The sequence below is a fragment of the Bos indicus genome, chromosome 14 (genome assembly GCF_029378745.1).
Source record: "Bos indicus isolate NIAB-ARS_2022 breed Sahiwal x Tharparkar chromosome 14, NIAB-ARS_B.indTharparkar_mat_pri_1.0, whole genome shotgun sequence".
NCBI lineage: Eukaryota > Metazoa > Chordata > Mammalia > Artiodactyla > Bovidae > Bos > Bos indicus.
Window position 1 is genome coordinate 28,683,515 of NC_091773.1, and position 13,547 is coordinate 28,697,061.

The window sequence follows — 13,547 nt, forward strand, 5'->3', positions numbered from 1 at the left end:
TGGTAGAAGAATGCTAAATAGGGCAGGGAAAGGATGATGAATATAAACCTCAGATTTAAGTCCTTTACCCCTCTATCAGAAGGACAGTAGAACACACTACATTGTATGTGATGAAGGCAACTGCTCCTTCCCTGGGGGACAAGGTGCAGAACATATTTCAGAGGAAAGTGCTGGTATTTTCTATTTTTTCTTGTATTTATTTGGCTGTGCTGGGTCTTCCCTGATCAAGAATCGAACCCAGGCCCCCAGCATTGGGAACACAGAGTCTTAACCACTGGACCACCAGGGAAGTCCCTTTCCTTTAAATGTGTGCTTCCTCACAGTCTGGACCTTTCTCTACATACAACCCTTTAAATACTGGGAGACTTTTTAGTGTCAGAGTTCCCAGGACTTGTGTAGGGTTTGTGTAGGACCCAATACCTCTCATTTTCTTAGAGGAAGATAATGAAATCTTGCTGATTCATCATTCACAAGCTAGAATATTTGCTGAGATTTTGGATACTATAAACACAAGCTTATCTTGGCTTTCCAGCCTCTATTTATAAGGAAGTCCTTAAAGCATTTTGCAAATGGTACTCAGGCCTAGGAAACAGTTGAAACCGTGTCATTCAAGGTAGGTCATTGCTTTGTCCTGAGGATAAACCTGACGTGTGTTAAGTAAACAGTTACATCACATGATTTGTAAGCATTTAAAGAGACGGGAGTGCTTTCTGATATTAAAAGTTGACTACTCGTTAGACTCGTATTTCATCACAGACTTGCTCTGAGAAGGACGATGAGAGTTGAGGTTGATGCAGAGCAGGTGGACTGAGCTCTTAGCCCCATGTAGTGCAGAGCTGGGGAAGCTGTCTTGAGATCTCGGGCAGGTTCCTTAGACTACGCCTCGGTCATGGAGCGACTGACTTTGAACTGGGATGTGGCTGTCCGGATCTCTCTCCTTTACTCTGAAACAGCTGAGCCAGTCCCCAGTTCTTCCCCTCCTGTCTCTGTTCCTTCAGGGGGCAGAGGCAGTACTGTGGGGCCTTGGCAGTGCCCGTCTTCCACAGCCAGCGTATGGGGAGATTTTTCTTCCTGTTGCCCTATTGTCAATACCAGTTCCATACCATTAGTCAATCATAGCAATTGAGGGACCCCACCGGCCTTTTGAAATGCTGGAAATGGCGGGCTTCCACCATCAGGGTCGCATCAAAACTACATGGATCCGGCATGTTCCACTTTGCTCCAGGGCTAACGCCATTTATGGAGCTGGCAAAATGCAGCCTCTTACAGAGTCCTGTGTTAAATAATAGGGTAACAAACATGAAAAGAAATCCATTTAAAAGAGAAAACAGAGTCACATGTGACGTAACATGAACCCTTTCTGCAGTTAGTATATAGTTTCCCCCATTTGCTTGTGAAATATGAGGGCAAGAATTGTTGTTTTTTTTTTAACTTTTGTATCTCCATCCTCTGGTGGCTCAGACGGTAAAGAATTTACCTGGAATGCTGGAGACCTGGGTTCAATCCCTGGGTGGTGAAGATGCCCTGGAGAAGGAAATGGCAACCACTCCAGTATTCTTATCTGGGAAATCCCATGGATAGAGGAGCCTGGTGGGCTATAGTCCATGGGGTCGAAAAGAATCACACATGACTGAGCACGCATGCATGCTTTTACTTTATCTTATAATAAATACTGTTGATAGTCTAAAATGTTTTAATCAGTTTTTCTTTATGGATTTAAATTTTGAGGCAACTTTAAAAGTTTGGTCCCCTAGGAGACAAGAGTTTGATTTAAAACAACAAATGAAGACTTTGAGTCACTAATATTTTTTAATGATGTGTTTTTCCCAACACTCGAGTGTTAGAAATATTTTTGAAAATGTTTTTGTGTTAAAGGTCTATTTCTTTAAAAAAGAATGTACTGATGGGAAAAACATGACTTTATGTAGAAAGAACTTAAAAATAAATATGCAAAACTTTCCACTGAGGGTGTACAAAATAACTGAATGAGAATTGGTCATTTTCAGTAATATTACACTGATAATTCTTACAATCTCCATGTACACTTTAAATTTTTTATTAACATGAATTCATTATAGAACAAATTTCTGCACTTAAACATTAAAAGCTATTTATTTATTTATTGTTACTTCGCCTTCTTCCATGGGAAATATGCTTCTGAATGTAATGAATAAAACCAGAGGTGATTACGCTCATTTTAGTGGAGTCTGTGGCATAAGTGTCATTTTCAGTGTTGTGATACTCCCTCTTATGGGGCAAGAAAGAGAAGAAAAAGGGAAGAAAACCAGCTCTGTAGGTCTGCTGTGTCCCTGGGTCTCGTACTTTGCCTGTTATGTGGTTCCCAACATTCCTCCAAGCCATTCCTTTTTCTTTCATTTATTTTTTATTGGAAGATAATTGCTTCATTATGTTGTGTTAGTTTCTGCTGTACAACGGAGTGAATCAGCTGTAAGCACAAACATATCCCCTCCTTCCTGAGCCTTCGTCCCACCCCAGTCCTCTAGGTCGTCAGAGCACCGGGCTGAGCCCCCTTGGCTCTGCGGCAGCTTCTCGCTGGCCGTGTCGCACACGGGAGTGCGCATGTGTCAGTGCCGCGCTCTCGGTTCACCCCACCCTTTCTTTCCCCGCACCGTGTCCACGGTCAGTTCTCTACGCCTATTCTTGCCCTGCAAGTAGGTTCATCAGGAAGAGAAAAATAAATATTGTGTATTAATGCGTATATATGGAATCTAGAAAAGTGAAACTGGTGAACCCCTGAGCCATTCTTTTGGGAAGGTTTCTCATGCCCCCTCTGAGGGAAGCTGCAATTCAGACTCTTGTCTGTTTGATGCCGAAGTCCTTGTTTTTCCTAATGTCCCTCTATGTCTTCATGGGATGTTTTTCCTAAAGCCATTTGAAGTGGAAAAGGGAGCAATGCAATTCTAAATGGAAGTAATAATTAATTTCAACATAGTATAAATAACCTTGCTTTTTAAGATGGCGTGTGATTATAGTTTGCATATCTATGTTTTAACTTCGAGTTAAAGAAAAGAAGTTGCATAAATATAATAATTGCCTTGTAACATAAAATGATGGCAGGCACATAAAGATCAAGGGTAAGTACCTGGATTAGGTTCTATTTGAATTCTAACGTTGCCTTGAATCCAAAAAATGAGTGGTATTTTGGTTTACATGCGTGGGCTTTTTATTCATCTGTTGAGTCTTTTCTCACATCTGTTGAAAGCTGTGGAAATTTCCTATAAACAATGTTCATAGAGGTGCAGTCATTTTTACATAAAATTTTTTTGACAGAGCCACAGATTCCCTAAGTTCATCACTGACCCCCTTTCCACCTTTTCCCTGGGTCAATATGGAAAACTTTGTTACTACAGATGCCATTCTCTGAAATATTGGCTGAACTTTGTTCTTGGAATTTCACAAGGCTTGGCAACATAAACAAATCTTTCATTAATAGCTTAACTATGTAGCAGGGTACATGTTTAGGGAAATGTGTAATTAGGGGGATAGAAAGCTCTGGAAATGCTGTTTGAATCTGGGCTATAGCAATAGCTTACACATACATATTCCTGAAGAATGGTTCTATGTGTTACAAATCTTTACTTAATCATCACAGTCTCCCCTGCAGGGAAGTTCTGAGGTTAATAGTCCGTCTTTGGCTTTACAGCTGGAGAATGGAGGAAGCTAGGATTTGACCCCAAGGAGTCTCATCCCAAGGTCTGTGTTTATTATGATACCACAGATCTCTCTCAGTTCAGTTCAGTTCAGTCACTCAGTCATGTCCGACTCTTTGCGACCCCATGAATCGCAGCACGCCAGGCCTCCCTGTCCATCACCAACTCCTGGAGTTCACTCAAACTCATGTCCATTGAGTCGGTGATGCCATTCAGCCATCTCATCCTCTGTCGTCCCCTTTTCCTCCTGCCCCCAATCCCTCCCAGCATCAGAGTGTTTTCCAGTGAGTCAACTCTTCTCATGAGGTGGCCAAAGCACTGGAGTTTCAGCTTTAGCATCATTCCTTCCAAAGAACATCCAGGGCTGATCTCCTTTAGAATGGACTGGTTGGATTAGGCTGGTCCAAAACACATATTTTGATTCACTGTTAATATGTTTGCTAATTCATCTTCTCTGGATGATTGGAATTTGGCTGTTAGCTACAATTCCATGAAAATGTCATAAGTAAAGAAAATTGAAAATCAATTACCTGAAACTTCAAAATATTTAGGTTTTTGGTGCACCTCTGACTAACCAACCAGGTTTATTAGGTTCCTATGAGGGGTATTTTGTGTGTGTGTGTGTATTAGTTGCTTCAGTCATGTCCAACTCTATGCGACCCTGTAGACCATAGCCTGCCAGGCTCCTCTGTCCATGGGATTCCTCAGGCAAGAATACTAGAGTGTGTTGCTGTGCCCTCCTGCAGGAGATCTTCCCAACCCAGGGATAGAACGCAGGTTTCTTATGTCTCCTGCATTGGCAGGCAGGTTCTTTACCACTGGCACCATCTAGAAGCACCCCCACAACCCTCTCCCCCCACCGTAGGTGGCATTATATGAAGGGTATTAGAATTTCCAGGTCAACCAACTTGTGCACTGGGTAATGTTCTCTTTAACAGTCTCCATGTGGTTTTCTGTTCTTTAAAATAAACACTGCTGCTGCTGCTGCTACTAAGTCGCTTCAGTCATGTCCAACTCTGTACGACCCCATAGACGGCAGCCCACCAGGCTCCGCCGTCCCTGGGATTCTCCAGGCAAGAACACTGCAGTGGGTTGCCATTTCCTTCTCCAGTGCATGGGTTGGCATTATTAAATTTTAAAATGACAGGTAAATTTAACAGGACATGAACAAGTGTTTGAAGTTAAGTTCAGAATTATATCCCTTAGTAAAAAAATGATTCTTTTGTAACTATTTCTAGAGTCTTGTCTATAACCTGAAAGCAAAGTCTTCTCTTCAGCACTGGGAGGTATATAAAGCAGTTTTCTGACCACACAGTTCTGTGAGCTCATCACAGAAAATTGGTTTGCAAGGTCTTTAGAAGGGCAGGCTATTTGTAAACTCCTTTTGACTTAGCTGGCAATGCATAAAAAGCCATCTTCCCACGCAGAAAGATACTCGAGAAAAGAAAAAGATGTGGTGAACTGGGTATATTTAGTTGAAATAAAAATGACTTCTTTATTTCTGCATAAGCAAAATATACATGTATAGGGAAAATAACAATTTATGAAATAGAATCAGGCCACAGTGCATTTCTTTATTTCCCACTGGAAGTTATTATAAAGCACTGTGTTTTCACCTCTCTTATAACACCTGCCGTGGATGATCAGCAGATCGTCCACCCCTGCTGTAGTCTTCACTTCCTGAGTGTGCGTATCATGTCTTTATCAATCTTGGGACATGCCTCCTGGGCTGTGCCCACTTTCCTGCACCAGTTTCTGCTCCACTTGGGACTTTTGTACTCACAGGCATGCCATGAATTTTTATGAGATTACACTGAATTGTCCAGTATCAATCCAGGACATTTCAACCTGGAACAGAACCTAGAACACTGTACCCTTTCCCAGTGAGGACGTGGAAGCCTTTAGATTAGTGCTCACTCTTTCCCTCTGAGTCAGTACCTCATGTGATGTTAATTTCTTCTCAAAACTATTTAGTGTCTGTGCTTCATGATCTCTATCATTGTGGTTTCTCTCATCTCATTCCTGTTAACACCCCCATTTTGGTTGCCGTTATAACACCTCTTCTGCTGATCTTCAAATTTTGCCTAAATAGGCATTAGTGTAAATAAGATAGGGAAAAAAAAATATCTTAATGATACAGATAACCACACTGGTGTGATCACTCACCTAGAACCAGACATCTTGGAGTGCGAAGTCAAGTGGGCCTTGGGAAGCATCACTACGAATGAAGCTAGTAGAGGTTACGGATAGCTGAGCAATTTCAAATCCCAAAAGATGATGCTGTGAAAGTGCTGCATTCATTGTGTCAGCAAATTTGGAAAACTCTGCAGTAGCCACAGGACTGGAAAAGGTCAGTTTTCATTCCAACCCCAAAGAAAGGCAATGCCAAAGAACATTCAAACTACCACACAATTGCACTCATCTCACAGGCAAGTAAAGTAATGCTTAAAATTCTCCAAGCTAGGCTTCAACAGTACGTGAACCGAGAACTTCCAGATGTTCAAGTTGGATTTAGAAAAGGCAGAGGAAACAGTGATCAAATTGGCAACATCCGTTGAATCATAGAAAAAGCAAGAGAATTCCAGAGAAAAACATGTATTTCTGCTTCATTGACTATGCTAAAGCCTTTGATTGTGTGGATCACAATAAACTGTAGAAAATTCTTCAAGAGATGGGAGTACCAGACCACCTTACCTGCTTCCTGAAAAACCTGTACACAGGTCAAGAAGCAACAGTTAAAATCCAACATGGAACAACGGACTGGTTCCAAATTGGGAAAGGAGTACATCAAGGTTGTATATTGTCACCCTGCTTATTTAACTTATATGCAGAGGACATCAAGCGAAATGCCAGGTTGGGTGAAGCACAAGCTGGAATCAAGATTGCCAGGAGAAATATCAATAACCTCAGATATGCAGATGACATCACCCTTATGGCAGAAAGTTAAGAGGAACTAAAGAGCCTCTTGATAAAAGTGAAAGAGAAGAGTGAAAAAACTGGCTTAAAACTCAACATTCATAAAACTAAGATCAAGGCATCCAGTCCCATCACTTGATGGCAATTACATGGGGAAACAATGAAAACAGCGAGATACTTTATTTTCTTGAGCTCCAAAATCACTGCAGATGGTGACTGCAGCCATGAAATTAAAAGACATTTGCTCCTTGGAAGAAAAGCTATGACAAACCTGGACAGCATATTAAAAAGCAGAGACATTACTTTGCTGACAAAGGTCTATCTAGTCAAAACTATGTTTTTTCCATTAGTCATGTATGGATGTGAGAATTGGACCATAAAGAAGGCTGAGCACCAAAGAATTGATGCTTTTGAACTGTGGTGTTGGAGAAGACTCTTGAGAGTCCCTTGGACTGCAAGGAGATCCAACCAGTCCATTCTGAAGGAGCTCAGCCCTGGGATTTCTTTGGAAGGAATGATGCTAAAGCTGAAACTCCAGTACTTTGGCCACCTCATGCGAAGAGTTGACTCATTGGAAAAGTCTCTGATGCTGGGAGGGATTGGGGGCAGGAGGAGAAGGGGACGACAGAGGATGAGATGGCTGGGTGGCATCACTGACTCGATGGACATGAGTCTCAGTGAACTGCGGGAGTTGGTGATGGACAGGGAGGCCTGGCGTGCTGCGATTCACGGGGTTGCAAAGAGTCGGACACGATGAGCGACTGATCTGATCTGATTCATTGGGAGGACTAATGCTAAAATTGAAACTCCAATACTTTGGTCACCTGATGCAAAGAACTGACTCATTAGAAAAGACTCTGATGCTGGGCAAGATTGAAGCCAGGAGAAGGGGATGACAGAAGATGAGACAGTTGGATGACATCACCGACTCAATGGATATGAGTTTGAGCAAGCTCCGGAAGACGGTGAAGGACAGGGAAGCCTGGCATGCTGCAGTCCATGGGGCGGCAAAAAGTTGGACACGGCTGAGCTACTGGACAACAACAACAACAACAAGCGTAAAGAAGAAAGCGTTCATTTCTCTAGTGAGCTGAAAAACACAGGAATTTGGAATATTTTTTGTCAGAGAATAATGGTGAACTGAGTCACAAGAAGAAGTTCACATCTGTGGTATCTCCTTCCAAGCCAAGTCTTCTTCCATGCCTCAGTGTTTTGTTTTGTTTTGTTTTTACAGAGTTTGTAGTTTGTCTGCCTACTTCCCTTTCTTTCGCTTGCCTTTTCTCTTTCTCTCTCTCTCTTCTTTACTTCATTTAGAAAGCCATTCCAAACCCTTCAAGTTGTGTTTTTTTTTTTTTCCCAATATTCTGGGAGGTGGGTCATAGAGGATCCTGCTGTGATGTATGTCAGAGAGTGTTTTGCCTCTGTTCTCCTCTAGGAGTTTTATTGTTTCTGGTCTTACGTTGAGATCAAGTTGTGTTTTGAATTCAGTCTTTTATTGGCTTACCTTTTCGTACATTAAGAGGGCTTCCCTGGTGACTCAGATGGTAAAGAATCTATCTGCAATGCAAGAAACACAGATGCCGGGTGTTCAATCCCTGGGTCACGAAGATCCCCTGGAGAAGGGAATGACTACTCACTCCAGTATTCTTGCCTGGAGAATTCCATGGACAGAGGAGCCTGGCAGACTATAATTCATGGAGTCGAAAAGAGGCAGACACATCTAAGCGACTGGCACTTTCACTTTTACTCTTAAATAGGGACCAATAGTATCAGCTGTACACATTGGCTACAGCTGATACTTGGGCTAGGTGTCTTTCTTATGCATTGTATGTTACTGCCGCAGCCTCACCGGCCACTATGCATTAGTCCCTGGGGATAGGAGAAACAATCAACTTTTGCCCTCATTCTCACAAATGGCTTGGTTATTAATCAAGTGGTCACTGGCTAGGCTTCCTTTGTTCAGTCCCCTGCTTGTGAGTATGGAAGTGTTAGCTCCAGACAGAACCACAGATAAAGCAGCTAAAGCCCAGAGTGATTAATGACTTACAAGGTCATGATTCTAGGTGGAAGCAAAGCTGGGCCAAGAATCCAGGTTTTCTGTGTCCCGGGCAGGTTTTGTTGCTGTTCTTGAGCTCTGCTTCCCATAACATAAAAAAATCCTAATTCATAAATGTTTCATTGTAATGAGTGTCAAAAAACATTGCAGGCAAAGATAGTAGGTCCAATAATAGTAATTGATACTTCTTTTTCTAATCTGAAGAACAAACTACATCAGTGAAAATAGGAATTATGAAAGTATTGGTAAAAAAAAAACAACAAGAAAACAAAGCTTTAAGTAAATTAATAAGTGTTAAGAGACACATTCGTTGCTGTCATTGTTTAGTCACTAAGTCCTGTCCAACTCTTTGCAACCCCATGGAGCCCTGCCAGGCTCCTCTGTCCATGGGATTTTTCCAGGCAAGAATACTAGAGGGGGTAGACATTTCCTCCTCCAGGGACTCTTCCCAACCCAGGCATAGAATTGGGTCTCCTGCATTGGCAGGCAGATTCTTTAGCACTGAGCCACCAGGGAAGCCTAAGAGACACACCCTTAAAAACAATTTGCCATCTTCGTCCAACAGCATTTAAGGGAATGTCTAGATGGAGCTTTCATGACTTTAAATCACATGACACAATTTTCCCCCGAATTTTAACGTTTTCTTCCAAATCACTTACTAAAAAGAAACCGCAACATCTTTAGCAAGAAACGGGAAGATAGAGGGCAGCACAGGACCAGAGTGCTGGGCGCCCTGCAACAGAGCAGGTCTGCCTAACTCGCGCGGAAGAGGCTGCCAAGAAGACCGTGGAGTCAAGGCTCTGGCCCTCATCCTCTCCCCCACCCCTCCAGAGGGAAACGCAGCGTCTCTCGCTCATTGTGTAACAAGAAAAGGGGGTCTTGGAGACACAGCCAACGAAGAATAAATGAGCGCTCTGCCCGTTAAAAGTCAGTGTGCAGACTGGACCGAGGAAGCGTGCAGAGTCAGAAAGTCTTATTTTTAAAGGGTACAAACCAGAGAACAGGCCAGGCAGAGGGTGTTTCCCCCCACCCCACGCCCCCTCCCCAGGTCCCTTCCAGCCTCAGTAATTGGGTAGGTTTGGCAGCCTGGGAGAGGGCCACGTGGTCCCTTGATGAACGCTCCCCTAGCACACGGGCGCGAATAAACATATCAGCGGGGGAGGGGAAAGTGATAACCACCAGTCTCAGCAGAAAGACAGATCCTATAAATATGCCAGGGGGTCAATAGAAATGATTTCATTCCGCCTGTACAAGACTGCTGATGAGTGCTGACAGGGCAGCTGACTTCAGGGCTGCGTCACAATGGTACCCAGAGCATGAAGGGCAGGACCAACAGCATCAGCGGACTGTGTCCTGAGCTGCGGTTCTCAGCAAGGCCAACCGCGGAGAAAGGCAACAATAGACCTAGGAGGACCCGGGAGCCTGAGGCTTCCCGCTTCCTCTCCCTGCGCTGCTTTATTCTCCCCTCCCTTCTCTCTACCCCAGTCTCTCTCTCTCCCCCGACTCTTCTCCCCGCCCCCCCCCCCCATATTCATCCCTTTGCTGTTTTGCTATTTCTAGAAAGAATTTTTTCTCTCGCTGGCAGAGCATCTGTAACAAAAGAAAGAAGACTTAGATGCTGAAGCGGGTGTCAGGGCTTTTACCTGCAGGAACGTGAGGATCTACTGCTGTCTGGATGGGAATGAGAAAATTCTGGGAGAGCGCGGATGCTTAACTGCTCAGAGGAAAAAGCAAATCTTTTAGGGAAATCGCCCATAAAACAGTTCAGGAGCTGAAATAAAGCTATTTCCCTCATTTTCTTCTTGCTTTGGGATATAACAAGTAGGTTTCCCCAGGTATCTCCTAGTTACCCCATTGTTTGTGGCTCTTTCCCCTGACTTGGCCTGCTTTTTTCTTGTGGCTCCAAGACATCCATGTTCCCCTTGAAATGACAGCTCCTCTTTCAAGGTCAGAGAACAGAACCTATGTTTTCTTGCCTTCTCGGGCTCTGTCTTTCCTTGGTTGAGTCTGACAAATGGACCGGCAGCCACCCACCCTGCCTGCACAGCCATCTCTGCCCAGGTTCTCTTGGCTGCATTATCTGCCTGCCTGGGGCCTGTGCAGAAAAATGGAAAAGATGAATGACTGTGAAATTTAGTAGCCTGCCTTGGCACCTTCCTCGCTTTCTTTACTCAGTGCACACCCCAGCTAGTTATTTAGTCTTTGCAGTTTCCAAGGAAGTGAAACAGTCAAGAAGGAGTTTTAAAGCAAATTGTCCTGTCTTCCCTGGATGGTCTGCCTCCGTATTTACATCTTTCTCAATACCACCCATTATGTTAATGTTGTTATGAACAAGTATTATTGTATTTGCTGGGGACCACCATTCTTTCAAATTCTTCTATAAATAGAAAAAAATAAGCAGACACACAAGTATAAGTTGCATTGCTTAAAGCCAGGCTTATTTGCAAAATTAGAATGTTCTGGGCTGTCAGTAGTTCATTTTTCATGGCCTGCTGATTACTACCAGTTTTCTAAGTTTTATAGGTTTAATGTAGCCCTAATAAAGGGCTTTTTGGTTTGTTTGCTTGTTGGGGTATATCATGCTTTTGCTGTATGGCTGCAGATGATGGTGATGAAAGTCGTTCAGTCGTATCTGACCTTTGCAACCCCATAAACTGTAGCCCACTAGGCTCCTCTGTCCATGGAATTTTCCAGGTAAGAATACTGGAGTGTTTGCCCTTTCCTTCTCCAGGGGATCTTCCTGACCCAGGGATTGAACCTGGGTCTCCTGCATTACAGGCAGAATCTTCATCAGAGAAGCCCATGGTTAGAGTTACATGAGCCACCAGAGAAGCCCATGGTTAGAGTTACACACAAAAAAATTAAAAAAGGCTATAATTTCAAAAACACTGTTGGAAACACACGTACATATATGTACATAATTTCATGAAGCCAGGTCTGAATGCCACTGCAACCAAGACTGAGTTGATTTAGAACAGGGATTTTGTAACTTGCAGGGTTTTTATATCTGAACAAACTACTCAAAAAAATGCCCACTGATAACAAAAGTACTTATTGTTGTTTGGTTTGGATTTTGTTGGGCTTCCCTGGTAGCTCAGCTGGTAAAGAATCTACCTGCAGTGCAGGAAACCCCGGTTCAATTCCTGGGTCGGGAAAGATCCACTGGAGAAGCAATAGGCTACCCACCCCAGTATTCTTGGGCTTATCTGGTGGTTCAGATGGTAAAGAATCAATGTGGGAGACCTGCGTTCGATCCCTGTGTTGGGAAAAATACCCTGGAGAAGGAAACAGCTACCCACTCCAGTATTCTGGCCTGGAGAATCCCATGGACAGAGAAGCCTGACGGACTACAGTCTATGGGATCGCAAAGAGTTGGACATGACTGAATGACTTTCACTTTCACTCACTTTGGATTTTGTTTAGTTTTGGCTCACTGCCTCTAGGTTATGGACTTCCTAGGGGACAGGTCAGTGCTATTCATCTTCATACCTGCTGTAGGTCTGGCTTAGTGTTTGTGTAAATGGTAAAATAATTGTTAGCTGAATAAAATCTAAAGCATATTTTAAGTGCTTCGACTTCAGTAAAAACAACATTTGGGTGTTGTGGAGTGGGGAGAGAAGACCAGGAGGCAATCTTCTAAAAGTGTGCTTAGCCCAATAATACATTTAATTCCAAAAGTTTACCACTCAATCTCTTAATTTATTATTTAGAAAAGAAAATAGATGAAATTAAAAAACAGGCAAAAGATCAAGGTGGGAAACTAAAAGATACCTTGAGAAACAAATGAAAAAGGATTCTTCTCAGGCAAGTACACTGAATCAGCATCTTCAAGTGCATGAGGGAGTAGGGGGATTTCTACTTTACAAGTACAAAAAGAGAAAAGGAAAGGATCATTGATAAACCTCTTTGTCTTATAAGCTTTGGAAATGAAACACAGCCCACTTAACCTAGCATTTATTCTTCACAACTGAAATTCCGGTGTCCCTGCCCCCTCAAAAAAAAGAGAAGAAGAAAGAAAACCCCACACTGAACAAGACGATAATCCCAAGAAGCTCAAAATTACGGCCTGAGAAGAAGGCAGATTGAAGAAATGGGTGATGACAGTGAAATGAATGCACGCACTGTGGCCCTTGGTACTGGCTCCACACCCAGTGTGGTTGGCAGAACTCCTTGCCTGCAGAGGCGTGGCCTCCTCGACCTTGACTAAGTGCTTGAAGTGTTGTCTTATTTTATTAAGGATTCTATGGTAGCACCTCTGCTTTCATTCCTAAGTAGTGTTTTCCTTCCTGCTTTCACCTCTGATCTAGTCCTTGCCAGTTCATGTCTGTGACCTCTTTAAGATATGAATAGTCTGCTCATTGTGAATGGACCCAGGGCGAACTTGTATATTGGAAAGGGCTGTAAGTTAATACTCTGAGCTTTAGTTGCCTTATTATTAGCAATTTAATTATGATGTGCCTTGATGTCATTTTCTTTATGTTTCTTACGAATGGTTTCTGGCAACTGTGGGTTTATGATTTTCACCAAGTTTGGAAAAATTTGACTGTTATTGCTTCAAATATTTTTTCTGTCTCCTCTGCTGTCTTTTCTCTCTTTTGAGAACTTCAATTACACATATGTTAGGCCATTCAAAGGTGTTCCACAGTTCACTGGTGCTCTGTTCATATTTTTGTCATTTTTTTCTCCATGTGGGTTGTTTCCATGTCTTCATTTTGGGTTGTTTCCATTGTTTATGTCTTCAAATTCTTGAAAATATTTTTTCCCTCCATTTTCAAATCTACTGTTAATCCCATCCATTTAAGTTTCCATTTCTAGAAATTTGACTTGGATCTTTTTCTCTTTATCCATCCCTCTCTATTCCTTCAGCTGTTTAAACATATAAAATACAGTTGTTGTAACTGATT